We start from the raw sequence: 21,467 nt of genomic DNA, 5'->3' as shown, positions 1-21,467 counted from the left end.
AGCCCATTCATCACCTGGCTCTGTCTTCCCATCAAGGATGAAAAAGGGATTTTTTTTTTTTCTCTGCATGAGGAGGAGGATGCATCTATAAACTCATCATAATCTCATAGCCACATGCTTCTGTGCCATGGTTCCAGCACCACCAAGACTAACAAAATACAGCATCAATCCTCAAGATCCTAGTTTCTGGCTGGACTGCAACCATGCCAGGGAGGATCTGGCCAAATCGCTTCTTCAGTGTTATCATTGATGAAACGGAAATGAAGCCTTTTCAGAGTTATAAGTACATCAAGTGGATAACTAACATCATACAAGCAAATGTGCTCCCAGTTCTTTCAAGCAGTGACCATGAATATCTTAATGTTTTTCATTATGAAATGGAAAATTATCCTCACGATTAAAAGCAAGATTTTTAGCCTTTTAGCAAGTCAGTTAATCTCTCTACATGTCTACATGATGAAATGATAAATTTCTGTAGTAGTATCAAACTTACAAGACAGAAGTGAGCCTTAACTAAGTTAATTTATACAGTTTAACATAGTATCTTTTCTATAGTATCCTTCAGCAATATTAGCTGATAATTGTTACTATTACGTAAGAGAAAAAAACTTTAAAATATACCAAAAATACATATCTGATCATGTGAATCCCATGCTTAAAACTTTCCGTGATTTCCTCAGAGTTGTAAGGATGAACCCAAATGCCTTGACATAGCTGTGAAGCTCTTCATGACCTGGATTCTGCTCAACTCTCACCACAGACTAAACCCTCCTAAACTGTTCTTATACCTTTTGGGTTTCTCGTTCTTTCTGTGTTTGCACTCTTCTGTCCCACTGTTGGCCCTCCTCACACACTCAGCCCCCAGGCTGGGGGGTACTGCCTTCCTCCACAAGCCCACAGCTCTTTGAGTCTCCGTGATCACAGTGCAGTTGAATGATTTCTGGTGATTTATCTGTTTTCTCAACTACTTGGGACTAAGATGGTATATTAATGGTTCTTCCTTACCATCTAGCATGGCACCTGGCACAGAGCAGAGCCCAATAAATATTTGCTGAATGAAGAAAGGAGTACTGTGATTGATGTTAGCATGGGGCACAGAGGAGGGGTGTGGTGGGGAATTAGAAGGAGATTGATGGAGGATGGTACCTGAGCAGGATCTTTGTGGACAGGCAAGATTTACTGTAGCAGATTTAAAGGAGAAAACAAAAGCAATGACAATACAGAAAGAGAGAACAGCATGGGCAAAGCAAAGAGGTCTAACCAAGCATGATACATTTGGGGCAACTTCATACAGTCACACAGCACTGCAATACTCCAGAGTAAGGAAATAAGAGATAGCGTTGGGCTGTGTGTGCCAACAAGATACCTGGTCTTTGTCCTGCAAATACTAAGCGATCGTTGAAGAATTTAAAGTAGAGCACTGATCTGATCAGACAGAAGCATGAGATTAATGACTGGGACCTGCTAACACTCTGATATTTTCCTATTCTTTCTTCCCACCCTTCCATCCTTTTCTCTCCGACCTTCCATCTTTTTCCATCGTCTTCTAAAATATATTCTTTCATTTTCTACAGTTTTCATTCCCATGGATAAATGTTGACCCCAGCTGTTGGAGGATCATGAATTACGCCAGGTAGGACTCCCAGCATCAGTTAGTATTCAAGGGGACAAAATTTCATTCTGATGACCTGGAATGCTAATGAACACTTCTCCCCAGCATGAGGGCTCTAAAAATGGTCTGAAAATGAGGTGGAAATGGTATCGTTATCTTGATGTAAAGGGAACAGATTCATCACTCACTTAAACTAATTATTTATCGGAGAGTGATGGTGGCAACACTGACCTTTTCCAATGATCAAAACATTTATTTTTAAATGGAAGATGTCATCCCTCCTTTTTGTTGAAATGTCTGTCCTAACCTCCTTCAGTGATGAATACCCAGAAATTTCTGCTTAATAGTGTGATTAGTGAAATTATTTTAAGATCATGATCACCGAACTCAAAGTCTGGGACCATTTTATGTATTCAAGTTAGGGCTTGGGGCAGAGTTTAGCATTCACGGTTAGGGTCATGGTTAACATTAAGGTTACATTTGTTAGACTCGATTAGGGTAAATGTTAGGGTTAAGGCTAAAATTAAGGGTAGGGCTAGATTAGGGTTAAGGTTAGGGATAAGATCAGGGAAACTAATGGGAAAAGAGAAATGAGATTAGAAGGCAGTTAAGATTCAGGCTACTCATATGTACACATTCCATATCAAACTCATGGTTTCCCTATTTTTTTCTGTTCAGTTTCACTTGAAACAATAATAAAAGGAATCTACTTTTCTCTGATTCATAGACAGGGTTTGAAACTCACAGAACTAAGGAAACTCACAAGCCATGTATCAGAGCCAATGACTGACACCACATTCCATTTTTCAGGAACTCAGTAGCCTCATGAATAAAAAGCATTTCGACTTCTGCAGATGACATCCTACTTACAGAGCTAAAGCTGCCTCAGGTTTGCCAGAAACTGCCCCTTGACACAGGGTTTGGGGTAGGGATACAGATTATCCACTTACGGACCCCTTGCCCAAGTGGACAATCTGTATAACTCTCCTTCCTGACCGGCAGGAGTCAGAGAATATGGCCAGAAATGGGAACAGGGCCATGCTTACCATCTTTTGCGGTGAATGGAAATAAGGAAACTATTTAAGAATGATTATGGTCTGAGCCAGACAGAAAAGCCAAAGAACAGGATTCTGGATCTGAGTGGTTAGGCAACAAACACTTCATGAAGCCAAGAATGTGGGATGGCAGGGGAACTGACAATTGATCAGTCATGGTAAGTGAGCCTGGAGAAATTCTGACACTATGTACCTCCATAACAGAGTGGGGTTCAGCAAAACATTTCTGTAAAGGATCAGATAGCAATACTATTTTAGGCTTTGCGGGCTATAGTCTGCCTCTGTCCTAACTACTCAACTCTTGCTCTAGAACAAAAGCAGCCATAGATGAGACATATATGAATGACTGTGGATGTGTTCCAATAAAACTTTATTTAGGAAAATAGATGGGAAGCCAGATTTGGCCTGTGGACCACAGTTTGTTGAGCCTTGTACTAGAGTATTTGGGGAGCTTGTTTTATGAAGCCCCCAAAAAGAGCAGTCTCCTAAGAATTAAGACAATAGAGACATAAGCAGAATGAAGACATTGGAAAGCAAGACCAAAGCTGCAACATTATCAGAAACCCTGAATCCAGTCATACCTGAAACTAACTTCCTTTCCATGTCCTCACGTATGTAAAACGATACATCTCCTCCTTTTATTGTTATTGTTTAAGTAGTGTGAGTTAGGTTTCTCTCCACTGCAACCAAAAAGTTCTTATTGGTATACGATGCACATAGAATATAGGAAAAAAATAATCAGGTCTCATTACAAATCTTCTGATTCCCATTCCAGTGCTCTTTCATCTCAACAAGCAGCAGACACAAAAGAATGCCCTAGTTGAGATATCTTTTGTGGCCGAAGACCCATGTTGCTAATGTGAACCTAGATTTTGCTCCAAAACATTCCTGCTTCTTGGAGTGTCATTTAAGGAAAGTGTGTGCCTCGGAAATGCTGCCCACAGATGAGGAAAGTTGACAGAACATCCCTGAAGGGCCAGATGGATTCCAGACAGCTGTGACTTGATGGAGGCACTCCATTTGGCAAGATCAGGGAGAGCCCAGCATGAACAGCATCAATTAGCAACCTCTTTTGAGAGAGGACAATTACAGTACACCACTGCAATCAAGCTTCATGCAGCCACTACACATAATGGTTATCGAGTCCCTATAGAAACATGCAGACACGTGTGGTATGATTTTTAGAAGAGTGTAGCAGAATGCACTGGGATTCATACATTGCTGAAGAGATTGTGAACTGGTACAAGCTCTCTAGAAAGCAATTTGGTAATAGGTATCAAACACCTTTAAAATTCAAAACCTCATGACCTTTCATGCAGTCAGCGTCCTTCATCCCTGTAAGAATCGACTCTGAGCACATATTAGCAATGCAAACACATATTTCTGCACAAAGATGTTCATCACAGCATTGAGTATGATAGCTAAAAAAGAAAGTGTACATGCGGCAATGTTCACAGTAGCAAAGACTGGGAACAAACCCAAATGCCCATCAGTGATAGACTGGATAAAGAAAATGTGGAACATATATGGAATATTATGCAGCCATAAAAAGGATGAGTTCATGTCCTTTGCAGGGACATGGATGAAACTGGAAACCATCATTCTCAGCAAACTGACACAAGAACAGAAAAACCAAACACCGCATGTTCTCACTCATAAGTGGGTGTTGAACAATGAGAACACATGGACACAGGGAGGGGAACATCACACACAGGGGCATGAGATACCTAATGTAGATGACGGTATCCATGACCAACCACCATGGCATGTATATACTTATGTAACAAACCTGCACATTCTGCACCTGTACCCCAGAATTTGAAGTATAATAAAGGAAGTGTACAAATGCCAAAGGTAGGAAATTAATGAGAACTATTTATGATACATAGCTACAGAATAGGAAATTATGGCAGCCATCAAGAGTATGACTAAGAAGAGTCTTGAATCACATGAGAAAATAACCACACTATGGGAGGTGACAAGGCAGGGTACAGATTGCATATATAAAATGATAACCAGTAAATAAATATATGGCATGAGTTTTTATTTTTATTTACCTGGTACAGTGATGAAATGTTGGAGTTGAAGGACTCAGGGCTCCTTTTATGGGCTTATTTGCATGGGGATATTTGGGGCTAAGAAGAATCAATGAGGTAGGAGAGTTCCTAGAGAGAGGAGAAAACAGGGACAATTAAAGGAATGTAATAATAGGACAATGTCTGATTCCTCACTATGATATTTCTGAGGTTCCCACTGAGAAGTTCTAGGCAGAATTTGAAATACATTCAATGTCACTCTTAAAGGAAGCTTTCTCACTCCCCCAGTGACAAGGTCATATGCCCCTGATCTATGCTCTCAAAGCTTTTTATGTTTCTCCTTCCAAAGACATAAGAGATATTATCATTGTCTATTTAGATGTTATGTGATTCTCACTCAGTTCTGCATTGTTGAATATGGTAGTCACTATAAATAGCATGTGGCTATTTCTATTTAAATTTAAGTCAAATAAAGCAAAACTTAAAAATACATTTCTCACTCACACTGACCATATTTTCAGTACAAGATAGCCACATGTGGTAAGTGGCCACCATCACAGATAAGACAGATACAAAACATGTTCCTCACGGCAGCTTTATTGAGCAGTGTGGTCCTGGGCTGTAATTTTATGAGGTCTTGCTCACATGCTATTCCTAGTTTCTAGCACAAATATCTGGCATATTACAGGCATTCAATAAAAACATACGCTGAAGGGGCCAGGAGTGGTGGCTCACACCTGTAATTCCAGCACTTTGGGAGGCTAAGGTGGGTGGATCATTTCAGGTGAGGAGTTCAAGATCAGCTTGGCCAACAGGGTGAAACTTTGTTTCTACTAAAAATACAAAAATTAGCTGGGCATGGTGGCATGAGCCAGTAATTCCAGCTACTTGAGAAGTGAAGCAGGAGGATCACTTCTACCTAGGAGGCAGAGGTTGCAGTGAGCAGAGATTGCACCACTGCACTCCAGCCTAGATGACAGAGCAAGACTCTATCTCAAAAAAGAAAAAATATATATATTCCATATATATAATACATATATAATATACATCTCAAAAAAGAAAAAATATATGTATTCCTTATATATATATATTCCATATATACATATATATATATATTCACCATATACATGCTGAAGGAATACAATATGGAAATGATTTTTTTTCTTTTTATTCTTTTTTTTGGAAATGATTTTATAAAAAGGAGGTTCTTAATATGCGGAGAAGAAACATACACACGCACACACACACACACACACACACACACACTCCTCAGATATGTTCCTTTTTCAAATAACCAGCACCATCAAGATCTCATTAGGAATGTATTTGGTAAGGAATAAACACAATAAATGATGATAGAACTCTGAGCTCTGAGTAGACGTTCAAACAGGCAGGATGGGTCCTGACAGTGAGGGTGTCTGTGATGACATAAATCACAGCAGATCTAGCTTCTCAGGACCACATCTGACCTGGAAGCAGCATGTCCCTGTCACAGGGGCTGGAGCACTTGGCGTGACAGAGCCAACTGAGGAGCTGATGGTGGCCGGCCTATTCTTTCATTACTGACATTTTTTTTCCCTGACAGCTAAAAGATAAAAAGTCTGCCATCTTGGCCATGTACATGGACATGAGGGTTCTGAACCTAGGGTTCTAGAAGACCCATGCCATTCATCCTCTCTATGTCTTCTTTGTCCAAAGAAAAAGCCAGTAATTCAAGAACCTCAATGTGGAGCTGCATGAAATTGTTCTGTAACACACTTTCTTACCGATAGGAGGTGCTCAGATACATATTGAATTAACAGATAAGTCTGCAGCCATAAAAAGGAATGAGACCAGGTCCTTTACAGGGACATGGATGGAGCTGGAGGCCATTATCCTCAGCAAACTAATGCAGAAACAGAAAACCAAACACCACATGTTCTCACTTATAAATAAGTGGGAGTTGAGCAATGAGAACACATGAACACAGGGAGGGGAACAACACACACTGGGGCCTACTGGGTGTTAAGGTGGGGGAAGGGAGAGCATTAGGAATGCTGGGCTTACTACCCAGGTGATGGCTTGATAGGTACAGCGAACCACCATGGCATACATTTACCTATGTAACAAACATGAACATGTACCCTGAAACTTAAAAGTAAAAATTTAATTTAAAAAAAATTACAAGACAAAACAGGTAAGTCTTTGTCTTGGCAGGCTGGTAACTGGTAAGGAATACTCGTGTTCATTCAACAAGTGTTTATTGAGCGCCAACTGGGTATTAAGAATTATTTTAGGAGTTTGGAAGAGACCTGTGAACAAAACAGAAATCAACAAAAATGTCTGCCTTCATGAAACTTACAAGCCAGGCTGGTTTTCAGCCATGACTGGATATTAGAATCACCAGTGAAGTTCTGAAAAATCTCATTGCTTGGGACACACCGCAGAGAAATTCCAAAATTCTATAGTCAAAAATAGGGAATGGCAAGAGACTGTTTTCTAAGTTTCCCAGGAGAGTCAAAGTACAATCACCTGGGAACCAGAGAACCACCGTTGTAAAACAATGGTTCTCAAAGTGTGGTTCCTGGACTGGCAGTAGCAGCATCACCCGAAAACTTGTTAGAAATGCAAATTTTCAGGCCTCTCACCGGAGGCACAGAATCAGAATCCCAGTGAGTGGGACCCAGCAAGCTGTGTTTTCACAAGATCTCTGTACAATTTTGATACGTGCTTAAATTTGAGAACCATTGCTCTAAGCAAAATTTCCTGGGGAGACAAGTTTTGTGAGGCAGAGGCATCCTCCTCTCCTCCTTTTCCCAATGCTCTTCTGCCAAGTCACTAAACCTGGAGAGGGATCCCAAGAGCAGCCTCCCCACGTTGGTACCTGACAGCCACACTGGGTTTTCAGTATCTCTCTCCAGCCACTCAGGACACTGCCTCACTTATCAAGACTCCTTTCTCCACCCAGTTCCCCACTTGGCAAATCCTTCCCAGCTGCTGAGACGCCCAGCACAGACATCCTCCAGCGAACCTTCCCATCATAAACTGCAGACGTCATGGTCTCTCACAGCCATCTGAGGTCCTGATCTCCCACAGGACTGCACAGAAAGGGTACACATTCATATATCAAGGTATGACCCACTGCAGCACACACACACCCAGAACCTCATTTTACACAACACATACAAACACGCACAATCACATATTCACAGTTACACATATATACACATCCTCTTACTCTATTCTACACACAGACACATAGGCACATGCACATACACTATCATGGTACCAGTGATTCTCAAATGTATCTAAACATTGGGAGCTTTAAAAAATTCTGATGCTCAGGCCACAGCTCACACCAGTTAAGTCAGGATCTCTGGAGCCAAAAGCCAGGTACATATCTGGTCTTAAAAGCTATCCAAGTGCATATATATATATATATATATACATACATACACACACACACACATACACACACACAGACACACACACATACACACACACATACACACACACACATACACACACACACATATATACACACCATAGCTTCTGTATTCACTTATTGATTAATGGGCATTTGGGCTGTTCCACATTTTTGGAATTGCAAATTGTGCTGCTATAAACATGGGTGTGCAAGTATTTTTTTTTTTTTTTGTATAATGACTTCTTTTCCTCTGTGTAGGTACCCAGTAATGGGATTGCTGAATCAAAGGATAGTTCTATTTTTAGTTCTTTAAGGAATATTCACACTGTTTTCCATAGTGGTTGTACTAGTTTACATTCCAACTAGCTGTGTGGAAGTGTTCCCTTCCCACTGCATCCACACCAACATCTGTTGTTTTTTAATTTTTTTTATTATGGCCATTCTTGCACAAGTAAGCTGATGTTGCACTGTGGTTTGGATTTGCATTTCCCTGATCATTAGTGATGTTGAACATTTTTTCACATGTTTGTTGGCCATTTGTGTATCTTCTTTGGAGAACTGTGTCTTTATATCTTTAGCCCACTTTTTGGTGGAACTGTTTGGTTTTTTTCTTGCTAATTTGAGTTCATTGTACACATGATGAAATACTACTCAGCCATAAAAAGGAATGAATTAATGGCATTCACTGAAACCTAGATGGGATTGGAGATAATTATTCTAAGTGAAGTAACCCAGGAATGGAAACCTAAACATCATATGTTCTCACTCATAAGTGAGAGATAAGCTTTGAGGATGCAAAGGCATAAGAATGATACAATGGACTTGGGGACTCAGGGGGAAAGTAGGGAGAGGGTTAGAGATAAGAGACTACAAACTGGGTTCAGTGTGTACTGCTTGCATAATGGATGCACCAAAATCTTACAAATCACCACTAAAGAACTTACTCATGTAACCAAATACCACCTGCTCCCCAAAAGCCTATGGAAATAAAAAGTTAAAAAGAAACTCAGGGAACTGTAATAAAGAAATAAATAAAATTCTGCCAAAAATTTAAAAAGCTACCCAAGTGATTCTAATGTGCAACCAAGGTTGAAAACTACTACTCTACACCACGGCCTTATGACAGAAAGGAGAAATAAGAGGGTGCCAACTTCTTTTCACAATGGAAGAGGCAAAAGAAATGGAGAAAACTGAATTTAAAGGACCTCCAAACATCTCTGGCAGAATCTCTGGAGTTATAAACATCCAGACCACTCATCTGGTGTTCTTGACCACATTCTACCACGTCTTCCTTCATTTGTGAATGTTCATTAGTTGATGACAACTAGGAACACACTTTCATCAAAGTTGGGTTTATTGATCCAATGCACTGGAGGATATGGTGTACCATGGAGAACCATGAGGCATCTCTGTAAGACACTGAGCAGGAGCTTCTTGCAGGATTTGAGCTTGTGCTGTATTGCTGTATGACTTGGAGAAGGTTTCAAGCAAGGAGGGACTGGATATGTTAGGAAGGGAGGCCAATTCCATAACTAGGTCTTATCTAGGAGTCAAGAGGAATGAAGTACACCTAAAGCTCTACTTTATTTACTATTATTATAATTGATAAAGAAGCAGGCATAAGGCAGGGAATAAAGATATTTGATGATTCTTATGCTTTGGACAATGTTCTTGCTTTTGTGTGTGCTCAGATGCAACTATGGGCCAGTCTTGTGTTTGTCTTGCTCCATTGTTAGTCACAGATAGTCCTTGTCTGACATTGGTCATTTGTGAAATGGTTCCTATTCAGCAGGACAGCAGGGGAGACTAGCTGGGCATGCCAGGCCAGCTTCCCTGTCAGCAGCTGCCTTTTTCTTTCCCCCGTCTCATCCCCTGTTCTCCATGTTAACTCTGTATTGTCTCTTTACTTTTAAAATCTGTCTGCTTCTTCCACAAAGTAATTAACTTCATCTTTTCAACGTCCTTTATAATACATGACAAAGTGGTGGCATATTGGTAGGGAATTCTAACAATCTCATTAATTAGCTCTCAAAGGCCCTACATCCTAATATCATCACATTGGGGGTTAGAATTTAAAAATGTAAATTTTAGGCCAGGCATGCTGACTCATGTCTGTAATCCCAGCACTTGGGAAGGCTGAGACAGGTGGAACACTTGAGGTCAGGAGTTTGAGACCAGCCTGGCCAATATGGTGAAACCCCATCTCTAGAAAAATACAAAAATTAGCCAGGCACAGTGGTGTCTACCTGTAATCCCAGCTACTTGGGAGGCTCAGGTAGGAGTATTGCTTGAACCTGGGAGGTAGAGGTTGCAGTGAGCTAAGATTACACCACTGAACTCCAGCCTGGGCAACAGAGGAAGACCCGTTTTGAACAAACAAACAATGTATATGTTTATACACACACATATGTATATATATAGTTTATTATATGTTTGTTTTATATATATATAAATATATATTATGTACATAATTTTGGGGAAACACATAATTCAGTGCAAACTCCAAATGAAATTGTTTCCTGGAATGGAAGCATGAAAAAAACAGCTATGTTCTAAAATAATCTATTATTAGATACACATAATTAAAATTGCTATATGAACAAAAACACCTAACTATACCTTTGACTTTCTCATCTGCATATCTAGAAGTTTACATATTCAAGTTGGTTTTTTAGAAAATCATTTAACCATCATTAAAAAATGAGAGTTATCGGTTTCAGAGATACAGAATAATTTAATATCGAGTGCTGTGAGAGAGGTAATTCTGGTTAGGAGTATGAAGGTATGTTGGGGAAGTCAGATCTTCAAGCCACTGTCCCACCCTCAGGCACCACCTACAAGGGTACTCAGTACTCGCAGAGCTGTTCCAAATCCTGGTCTGAACATCCCCTCCTGACCCCTTTACATTTTCCCCTCCCTGCCTTTGGCACTCCCAGGTACTAACCTCACTCTGTATTCTGCTATTATCCTACCCTCTTCTCTCTTTAAACCTACAGCTTAAAACTACTTCCTTGACTCTATTCCTACTGATATTTTTTTCTTTTTATGTTTTACATCAGCATCCTGGAGGTGTAATTTCTAGATAATAAAATGTATCCATCTTAAGGACACAGCTTGATGAATTTCAACAAATGGTTATTCACATAACCAGCATCCCAATCAAAATACAAAATCCAAATCGGTGCCCTCATTCCCCTCTGTCGTCAGCCCTTTCTGTTACCACAGATTAATGTTCCTGTCTAGAATTCATTATGAATGAAATCATACAGCGTGTGCTCTTTTGTGTTTTGTGTCTGCTCTCATTCAGGGTGATGTCTCTGAAATTCATCCACATTGTTGTACATACCAGTCATTTATTCTTTTTGTAGCTCAAAAGTATTTCTTTGTATGAATACACATATTCACTTATCCATCCATATGCTGAAAGATATCTGGGTTTTTCCAGTTTTTGAGTATACAAATAAAGTAGCTATAAACATTCAAAGTCCTGCACTGCCTTTGTTCAATGTGCAAAAAATAGTTCTTTCATCTATTTTGTCCAGTTGTCTAATGTCTCATGGTGTGAACACTGGCATGATAATCTTTACTTATTGCCAACAAATTTGCCTCCCTGCCCCACCCAGATCTGCTGTCCTCATGTTATTCCAGGATGTGCCCTTTGGCTCAATACCAAGACCCTCCTGCCCCAGAGAAGCATTTCCACCAGCCATGCCGCTGCCCCGAAAATAGAAAACAGGTATTTAAAAATCAGACTTTGGTAATCAGGTTAACATCAACTAATGAAAAGTCATGGTGACAGATGCATTCCCTGACATGATGTCACAAGAAGGGCACTTTTCTCCATAGTATCCTCCACCAAGACCGCACACCGGTCTGATTAACCATGAGAAACCCAAATTGACGGACAGGTGACAAAATACCTGGCTAGTACTCTTGAAAACTGTCAAGGTCAAGAAAAACCAGGAAAGACTTATAAACTTTCTCAGGCCAAAGGAGAGTAAGAAGACATGACCACGCAGTGTAAAGCAATGTCCTAAATGGGATCTGGGATGACCTTAGACCCAAAAAATTGGCATTAATGGAAAAACTGGTAAATCTGTATAAAGTCTAGAGTTTGGCCAAGAGTAACATACCAATGTTGGTTTCTTAGTTCTGACAAATGTACATTCCACGCTGATAGAAGATGTCACAAAAGAGGAAACTGGTAAGGTAACTGTCTGTACTGTTTTTGCAACTTTTCTGCAAACAGAAAATTATTCCAAAATAAAAAATTAATTATAAAAATGTCAAGTTGTAACATTCTCAGCCCATGACAGCCGATAAAGCAATAACCCAGAGCTATGTTCACTGTGGCTAAACCCACTCTGCTGTCCCCTGCACTTGCATTTCCTGAAAAAGGTGGGATGACTCCTCGTCTGGTTGCACTTCTGGTGTATTTTTTCTTTGCTCTTTGTCCAGATCTTCCTGGGATTTGTGATCATTAAATCTCTGCATTGTTAATATAGCCAGAAATCCTCTCTGTGGCCTTTCCCACAGGCTAGGTGATAAACTGCCCCAAACCAAGGAGAGAGACATGCTCATTTGAACCAAGCAGAGACATGTTCACATCCAATTCCAGCTAGCTCCAGGAAGAGGAAGAGGAAGCCAGGGGGGAACATACCCTCTGAAGTTCTTTGGGTAGCATTATGGCCTCTTAACACCCTGGCTTTTCCATCATTTTCTCATTCCACTGGAAAACAACGCACCCCAGAGTGGGTGAGGTGGCCGTTTTACAAACCCTGCACCCGGCTCTGTGGTTTTATTTCCCAAGGTTAACTATCTACATAAATCGGCCCTGTCTTGCCTCTGCTAAGCTGCTTGAGAAATGATGTTTTGTAGTCAACATAGATCAGATTGGTACTTTATTCCTTTGAAAGTTGTCCTCGTTAGAAGTTCTCACCCTACCTAATGAACCAAGACTAGTTTAACTACATGTTGTTAATTAAAAGTAGAATTTTATGCAGGCTCTTTTTCCCCTACTAAAAAAAAGGTGAGGAAGAGGGGGAAATATTGTGCTTCAAAGATTTTTAACAGAATAGTGGTCCCCGGATTTATGGGTCTCTTTTAATGGATACTGGGAAATATCTTTTAAGGATATCCTACACTTAGGGACTTTATTCTCCTTCCAAGCAAGATCGGCCACACATAACTCTCTATAGCCCAGGTCATTTAGCTTTCATGTGTGGGAGAAGATCTTTCATCTTAGGTTCTCAACCTTTTCTTCATCCCAAACCCCTTTCCTAGTAAGTCAACATGAATTGTGTGCACAAGAAAACAAATGCTACTTCTCCTGGCCATTCTGGTCAAAGATTTAGGAAAATGTCTTTATCTGGGTTCTTCTAGAAGTAAACCCTGAAATAAGGATTCAAGTTGCAAGTAACTTATTAGGAAGTGACCCAAGGATACATGAGCAAGGAGAAGAGAAGTAAGACAGGGAAGGGATGGAAATTCACGTAAAGGGTGTGTTATCAGATAAGTTGTTACTATGGGTAACTGGGGCTTACCTACACTACACTGGCATACTCTGGATCCAGTATAGAATGCACACCTCCAAGTCATCTACCAGGTACACTGGGAGCTGGGTCTTCATTCCCCATCTTTCAATTATCACAGGTTGGCAGCTACTTCTAGGGAGTATTAATTTCTCAGCCCTCTTGACCTCCCTTTCTAGCCTCTGTCCATGAGCAGAGTGGACTCCAATGACCAAAAAGAGCCTTCAAGCAAAAGACACAGGCACTGGCAGTTGCAAGTTAGGCCAACTTCCAGGGAAATGGTGAGAGCTGATAGGAGATGGCTGGCCACCAGCAGTACCTGCAAATCAGTGGACCAGGACAGAGATGGGGATGCATCCCCACTTCTCCAGCCCACTGGCCATGTTGGATACATCTCGTTTCTGTCTCTAGCATCAAGAGAACACCTGGCATGATTTCAGATGAGACTGGGTACATTCAGGGTTGTATGGCCATAGACACCTGGCATGATTTCAAACATGATGTGTAGGTGGGTTAGTCCAACTCCAGGAACCTGCTGGCTGGAAGTCAGCATGCTGCCTCTGTTTGTGTGGCCCTTGGAAATGACACAGGGGGAAGAAGATGAGCCAGTACAACCAGTTTTGCCACCAGTGGTTACCTTAGGAAAGTCACTTGACCTCTCTGAAACTCAGTTTCTTCTGTCTGTGATTGATTGATTGATTGATTGATAGATTAATAGATGATAGATAGATGAATAAATGATAGGCAGATAAAACTATCTAAGATGTGATCTCATTAGTATTTACCTTGAACGGGAGCTAATATTATTTCATCTATAATTAAGAAAGCTAGAGTGTCCTGTATTGCTGAGTCAAATGAGATAATGTAATCATCAGGCTCTGTTACAAACTGAATGTTCATGTTTCCCCCAAATTTGTATGTTGAAATTCTAATCCTCAGTGTGCTGGTATTTGGAGGTGGAGCCCTTAGCAAGTAATTAGCTTTACATGAGGTCAAGAGAGTGGTGCTTTCATAATGGGATTAACGTCCTTATAAGAAGAGGAAGAGACAGAATAATTCTCTCCAAGAACACACACCACGGAAAGGCCATGTAAGGACATAGCAAGAAGGAAACTGTCCAGAAGCCAGGAAGAGGACCCTCAGAAGACGCTGAATCTGCTGATGACTTGATCTTGGACTTCCCAGCCACCAGAATCGTGAAAAATAAAATCTGTTGTATAAGCCGCTCAGTCTCTGGCATTTTGTTTTAGCAGGCCTAGCTGACAAAGACAGCATCCTACAAAGAACTCCAAAGGGAAGCCTTTTCAACACAATCTTTTGAAGCAGGGATGCCAAAAATACAGCCCAAAGTAACCCAGACTGTCCTGGGTTATTAAGGATATTGTAACCAACTTATGAAAATGGATGTAAGATTTCAGGGGTTGTAAGAAACAGAAAAATCAAATGCAACCCACGATCTCTGTCTGAATCCTGGCTTTAAAAAGCACAGTTATAAAATATACATTTGGGAAACAATCCAAGATGGCCGATCGATAACAGCTCAGGATTGCAGCTCTCAGTCAAAGTGCAGAGAACTAGAGGACTCCACACTTTCAGACAAATTCTGGTCGCTCACAGAGCAGAAGATCCCCAGTGGAGGAACCACACGGTGGCCAGCGCGACTCTTGTGGCCAGCGCAGCGGTTTTGCCGGTACCTCGGCGCAGCAGCTCTTGGAGCAGAGTAAACAGGGCCAGCTCCCCTTCTGACCGAGGGTTGGAGGACCCACACGGGTCCCCAGCACGACTCCTGAGACCGGCACAGCGGCTGTGATGGCACCTCAGTGCGGCAGCTCTCAGCACAGAGTAAACGAGACTGGTTCCCCTTCTGACCGAGGTTTGGAGCCCGGGGAAGGCAGAGTTGCTCATTACGGACACAAGAAGGAAGACAGACAGGAGAATCCTGGGCAGAAAAGCACCATCAGTCTTAACGCCACCGTTCTGGCCCTGGGAACTAACAACTTGGATGTCCAATCAAGAGACCTAATCTGAAAGCTGGTAATTTCAAAGACGACAGGAGGATAAATTTACAATGATGGGAAGAAACCAGCGTAAAAAGGCTGAGAATACTCAAAATTAGAACACCTCTCCCTCTAAAGATGATCACAGTTCCACATCAACAATGGAACAAGGCTTGACGGAGAATGAGCGCATCCCAATGACAGAATCACTCTTCAAGGAATGGATAATAAGAAACTTCTGTGAGTTAAAAGAACATGTTGTAGCCCAACGTAAAGAGACTAGGAACTTTGAAAAAAGGTTTGACGAAATCCTATTGAGAATAGACAACTTAGAGAGCAATATAAGTGAATTAACGGAACTGAAGAATACAATACAGGAACTCCGAGAAGTATGCACAGGTTTAAACACTCGAATTGTTCAAGCAGAAGAAAGGATATCAGAGATCAAAGTCCAACTTAATGAAAGAAAACAAGAAGACAAGATTAGAGATAAAAGGATAAAAAGGAATGAGCAAAGTCTCCAAGAAATGTGGGACTATGTGAAAAGACCAAATTTATGTTTGATAGGTGTACCTGAATGTGACGGAGAGAATGAATCCAAGCTGGAAAATACCCTTCAGGATATTATTCAGGAAAATTTTCCCAAACTAGCAAAGCAGGTCAATATTCAACCCCAGGTAATACAGAGAACACCACAAAGATATTCCTCAAGAAGAGCAACCCCAAGGCACATAATCGTTAGATTCACCAGGGTTGAAACGAAGGAGAAAATACTAAGGGCAGCCAGAGAGAAAGGTCAGGTTACCCACAAAGGCTAGCCTATCAGACTTACAGCAGATCTCTCAGCAGAAACTCTACAAGCCAGAAGAGAGTGGGGGCCAATATTCAACATCCTCAAAGAACAGAACCTTCAGCCCAGAATTTCATATCCAGCCAAACTAAGCTTCACAACTGAAGGAAAAATAAAATCTTTTATGAACAAGCAAGTACTCAGAGATTTTATTACCACCAGGCCTGCTTTACAAGAGCTTCTGAAAGAGGCATTACACACAGAAAGAAACAACCAGTATTAGCCTTACTAAAAATACACCAAAAAGTAAAGAGCACCAACATAAAGAAGAATTTACACCAACGAATGGATAAAACAGCCAGTTAACATCAAATGGCAGTAACCCTAAATTTAAATCGACTAAATCCCCCAATCAAAAGACACAGCCAAAACCCAACAGCATGTTACATCCAGACCTGTTTCACATGCAAGGATACACAAAGACTCAAAACAAAGGAATGGAGAAAGATTTACCAACCAAATGGAGAACAAAAATAAATAAATAAATAAATAAATAAATAAATAAATAAGAAGCAGGAGTTGCAATTCTCATAGCAGATAAAATAGATTTTAAAGCAACAAAGATATAGTGGTAAAAGGATCAATACAACAACAAGAGCTAACAATCCTAACACCCAGATACATAGAGACTTAGATTCAATGAGACAGAAAATTAATAAGGATATCAAGGACTCGAACTCAGCTCCGGAACAAGTAAACTTAATAAATATTTATAGAGCTCTCCACTTCAAATACATAAAATATACATTCTTGTCAATACCACATCACACCTACTCATAGGTTTAAATGAAACATTGATTGGCCATTATTAATACCCATTTTTTTTTCAGAATAAAGCAATATTTCCATTCACCCTCCCTCTCTCTCTTCCTCTTTCTCTCCTTTACTCATTTTTTTTCTTTCCTTCTCTCAAAAAAAGAAATCAACTTGTAAACCTCTAGATCCAGGTCGGCAATGTCTCTCTCATTGCTTGAATTCCTTCCTTTCCTTCTCTCCCTCCCTCCCTACCTCCCTCTCCCTCCTCCCTTCTTTCCTTCATCCCTTCCTTCCTCCCTCCCTTCCTCCTCCCCTCCCTTCCTGCCTTCCTCCCTTCCTCCCTTCTTCCCTCCCTAAAAAAAAAAAATAATAATAAATAAATAAATAAATAAAATATATATTTGAAACAAATGGAGAAATTTAAATGTGAATCAACATATTAGATGATATTACTTTGTATTTATTTTGTTCGGTGCAATATGGTATTATAGTTTTGTAGGAAAGTTATCTTTTTTTTAACATAGACTTGCTCTGTCACCCAGGCTGGAGTACAATGGTGTGATCTTGGCTCACAGCAACCTCCACCTTCTGGGTTTAAGTGATGCTCCTGCCTCAGCCTCCTGAGTAGCTGGGACTACAGGTACGCACCACCATGCCTCACTAATTTTTGTATTTTTACTGAAGATGGGGTTTTGCCATGTTGGCCAGGCTAGTCTCAAACTCCTGACCTCAGGTGATTCACTTGCCTCAGCGTCCCAAAGTTCTGGGATTAAAGGCGTGAGCCAACACACTCAGCCAATCTCATTATGTCGGAGATGCAAGTTCATATATATAGAGATGAGATGTTATTATGTCTGCATTTAATTTAAAATAATTGAGTAAAATGTGCTAAAATGCTAACAAATGCTAAGTGTTAGCTATATTCATTATACTGTTTACTTTTTATATGTTTGAAAAGTTTCATAATAAAAATCTTATAATGTTTTAAAGGAACTTTTAAAATGAATATTTTAAACATCAAAAAAGTAGACAGCACAACTGAGATTTATTTATGCTGTTATATTGAACACTAGTTCATTTATTTTTTTCATTGGGATATTATTTATAATTATTCCAATAAATTTTATTGAGATAATTATAGATTGATATGTCATTGTAAGAAATAATAGTGTCCATGTAAAGTATAACATTTTTGCAAAACCAGAGTATAATATCATAACCAGGATATTGAAAGAATATTGACACTGATCCAATCTAATCTTCATTTTACTTTTACTCATTAGTATCTATGTGCATAGTAGTTGGACACAATTTTATCATGCATGTAGGTTAACGTCACAATACTGAAAAGTTCCATCACTCCAAGAATCCCTCACGTTGTCCTTTTATAACCACGCCCCTCTTGCCTTCTTCACCCCTCCCCATCTCTAAACTCTAGCTCCCCTATTTTTAAAAATTTGTCATTTCAAAAATGTTCTATAAATGGAAACATACAGTAGACTTTAGTGGTTGGCTTTTCTTAGTTGGCATAAGTCCCTGGAGATTTATTTGAGTTACTGCATGCATAAAAAGTATAGCCCTTTCTCTTGCTGAGCCATGTTCTGTGAAGTCTCCATATTACGGTTTGCTAAATCATTCACCTGTTGAAGGATGTCTGGGCTGACCTCAGTTTGGGGTCTACTAAAAGTAAAGCTGTTAGAAATACTTGTATACGGGTTTGAGTATACATTTTCACTTCTCTGGCAGAAACGTTTAGGAGTATAACTGCTGGGTCATATGTTGACTGTATGTTTCATTTTATTTTTAAAAACTGACAAACTGTTTTCCAAAGTGGCTGTATCATTTTACACTCCCCACCAGCAATGTGTGAGGGATCCAGGTTTTCTGCAACCCTGTCAGCATTTGCTGTTGTGACTACTTTTTATTTTAGCCTTCTGATAGATGTGTCGTGATGTCTCATTGTCTTAATTTGCCTTCCCCTCATGGCTAAAGATCCTGAACATCTTTTCCTGTGCTTATCTGCCATCTGTATAGCCTGCTCTGTGAAATGCCTGTTCACGCTCTCCCATTTCCTAATTGGATTGTGTTTGTTTTGTTTTTACTGTTGAATCTTGGGAGTTCCTTGTATATTTAGACCCTAACACCTTGTCAGATATGTGGTTTGTAAATATTATTTCCCAGTCTATCATTTGTCTTCCTATGAGCTTTCTCAGAGCAAATGTTTTAGTTTTGATGAGATCCAATTTAAGTGCATGGATTGTTTACTGTTCTGTAGCAATCGACTATATGACTATACCACAATGTGTGGGCTAGACCAAGTGACTTCCTTCTAACAAATAGAATATCACTAAAGTGATGAGATAATTGAGATTAAGCTATTAAAAAAATACTGTGCCAACAGTCTTGCTTACCTTCTCTCACCCTCTTGCTGGTTCACTCTAAGAGAACACAGCTGCCAAGTTGTGCGCTGCTCAGTGGAGAAGCCCATTTGGCAAGGAACTGATGTGTCCAGCCAATAGCCTGTGAGGATCTGAGGCTGCCAATAACCAGGTGAGTGGGCTTGGAGTGGATCCTACTGAATCAAACCTTGAGATGTTAGCTCTAGCCCAGCCAGCACCATGATCACAGTCTGTGAGAGGCACTGAACCAGGGTTTCCCAGCCAGTTCCCATCTCAAGGAAACAGTAAAAAAATAAATTTTCTAGTTTTCAGCTTCTAAGTGTTGACACAATTTGTTATGCAGCTAATACACACAGTATGTCTTATTTATGGCCATTTAAGATATTTCCACTTTTTATTATTATAAACAGTGAAGTAATGATTCTTGCAGAGATGTACATGAGCACATGTGGTATAGTTTCTTGGGGTATATGCCTAGTAGGGAAATTGCTTCATTACAGAATATGAAATGCAAAATTTTACTAGGTTTTACCAAGCTGAAACATTCCCAATGAAAGGTATCCCCATTCTGCCACATTCTACTCAACTCTTGGTCCTGCCATATTGATGGGTGGGGAATGGCATTGTATTTCTCAAAAAATTTTTTGAGATAGGGTCTTGCTCTGTTGTCCAGGCAGGTGTGCAATGGCACGATCATTGCTCACTGCAGCCTCAAAACTCCTAAACTCAAGTGATCCTTCCACCTCAGCCTCTCAAGTAGCTGGGCTGAAAGGTGTACAGCACCATGCTTGGCTAATTTTGTTTTGTTTTTTTTAAGGAGACAAGGTTTTGCTATGCTGCCTAGACTGCTCTCAAACTGCTGGGCTCAAGTGATCCTCCTGCTTTGGCCGGGAAAAGAGCTGGGCTTACAGATATGAGCCACTGTGCCTAGCCACTTATTTTTCAAATTTAATTGCCCTAATTAATAAAGATATCAGTTCATATTTATTGGTCTTTAGGGTTTCTTCTTCTACAGATTGCCTGTTCTCCCCTTTTCCCTTTCGCTGTGTTAAATTGTTAAATTAAATAAGCAGGAGGCTATTGGCCTGAGGTTGTCTCTGTACTTTGAGTTTCTATGTAACAAACTGCAATTTAATTCAGCATGTAAACAAACCAAAATATAATTTAGGAGTCTATTTTTTGTAATAGAGAGCCAGGTCTCCACCAATCACAAGCAGCCAAGCCTCGCCAATCACAGGCAGCCAAGCCTCACCAATCACAGGCAGCCAAGCCTCACCAATCACAGGCAGCCAAGCCTCACCAATCACAGGCAGCCAAGCCTCACCAATCACAGGCAGCCAACTGATCTGACCATGTCCAAATAAGGTAAAGTGCAGCTATAACCTATCAAGCTATTTCTGTGTTTTGCTTCCATTTCCTGTCTATAAATACTCACTGCCCACTCAGAGACGAGCTCTCCAAACTTCTCCTGGTTCTGCATGCTATCTGATTCCTGTCACTCTTTGCTCAAAAAAAAAAAAAACTGCTAGATTTATTTTTGTTCAAAGTTTTTCTTTTAAAAGTTGTTTGTAGTTTTTGGAATGGACTTGTAGGAGTGCCTTATGTCTTTAGGAAACTAATTCTCTATACTGAAAATGTATTCTGCTAGTCACTGGTTTGTTGTTACACTTTGTTTACATTGTATTCAACATACAGAAGTTTTAAATTTAGTGTAGCCAAATTTGTCAATTGCTAGACTTAAGGATTCTACTTTCTCTGTCTTAATTAAGAAACATATATATTCCAAATATGTAAAGATATTTAGTTTCTTCTAAAAGCTGTAGAG

At 40.1% G+C, this 21,467-nt stretch overlaps 1 long non-coding RNA gene across 4 annotated transcripts in view; it reads right to left on the bottom strand.

Annotated features, from left to right (window-relative positions):
• LOC108594056 (uncharacterized) overlaps positions 1-21,467 on the bottom strand; it is a 533,185-nt gene that overhangs the window by 303,579 nt on the left and 208,139 nt on the right. For all 4 annotated transcript variants that reach the window (XR_013524691.1, XR_013524692.1, XR_013524694.1 and 1 more), the window contains one exon: positions 4,725-4,832. This is a non-coding gene — a long non-coding RNA (uncharacterized LOC108594056). The remainder of the gene's footprint in view (positions 1-4,724; positions 4,833-21,467) is intronic.

Source organism: Callithrix jacchus, chromosome 12 (assembly GCF_049354715.1).
Source record: "Callithrix jacchus isolate 240 chromosome 12, calJac240_pri, whole genome shotgun sequence".
Classification (NCBI taxonomy): Eukaryota; Metazoa; Chordata; class Mammalia; order Primates; family Cebidae; genus Callithrix; species Callithrix jacchus.
The sequence above is the reverse complement of the archived record's forward strand: the minus strand, read 5'-3'. Positions and strand labels throughout refer to the sequence as shown.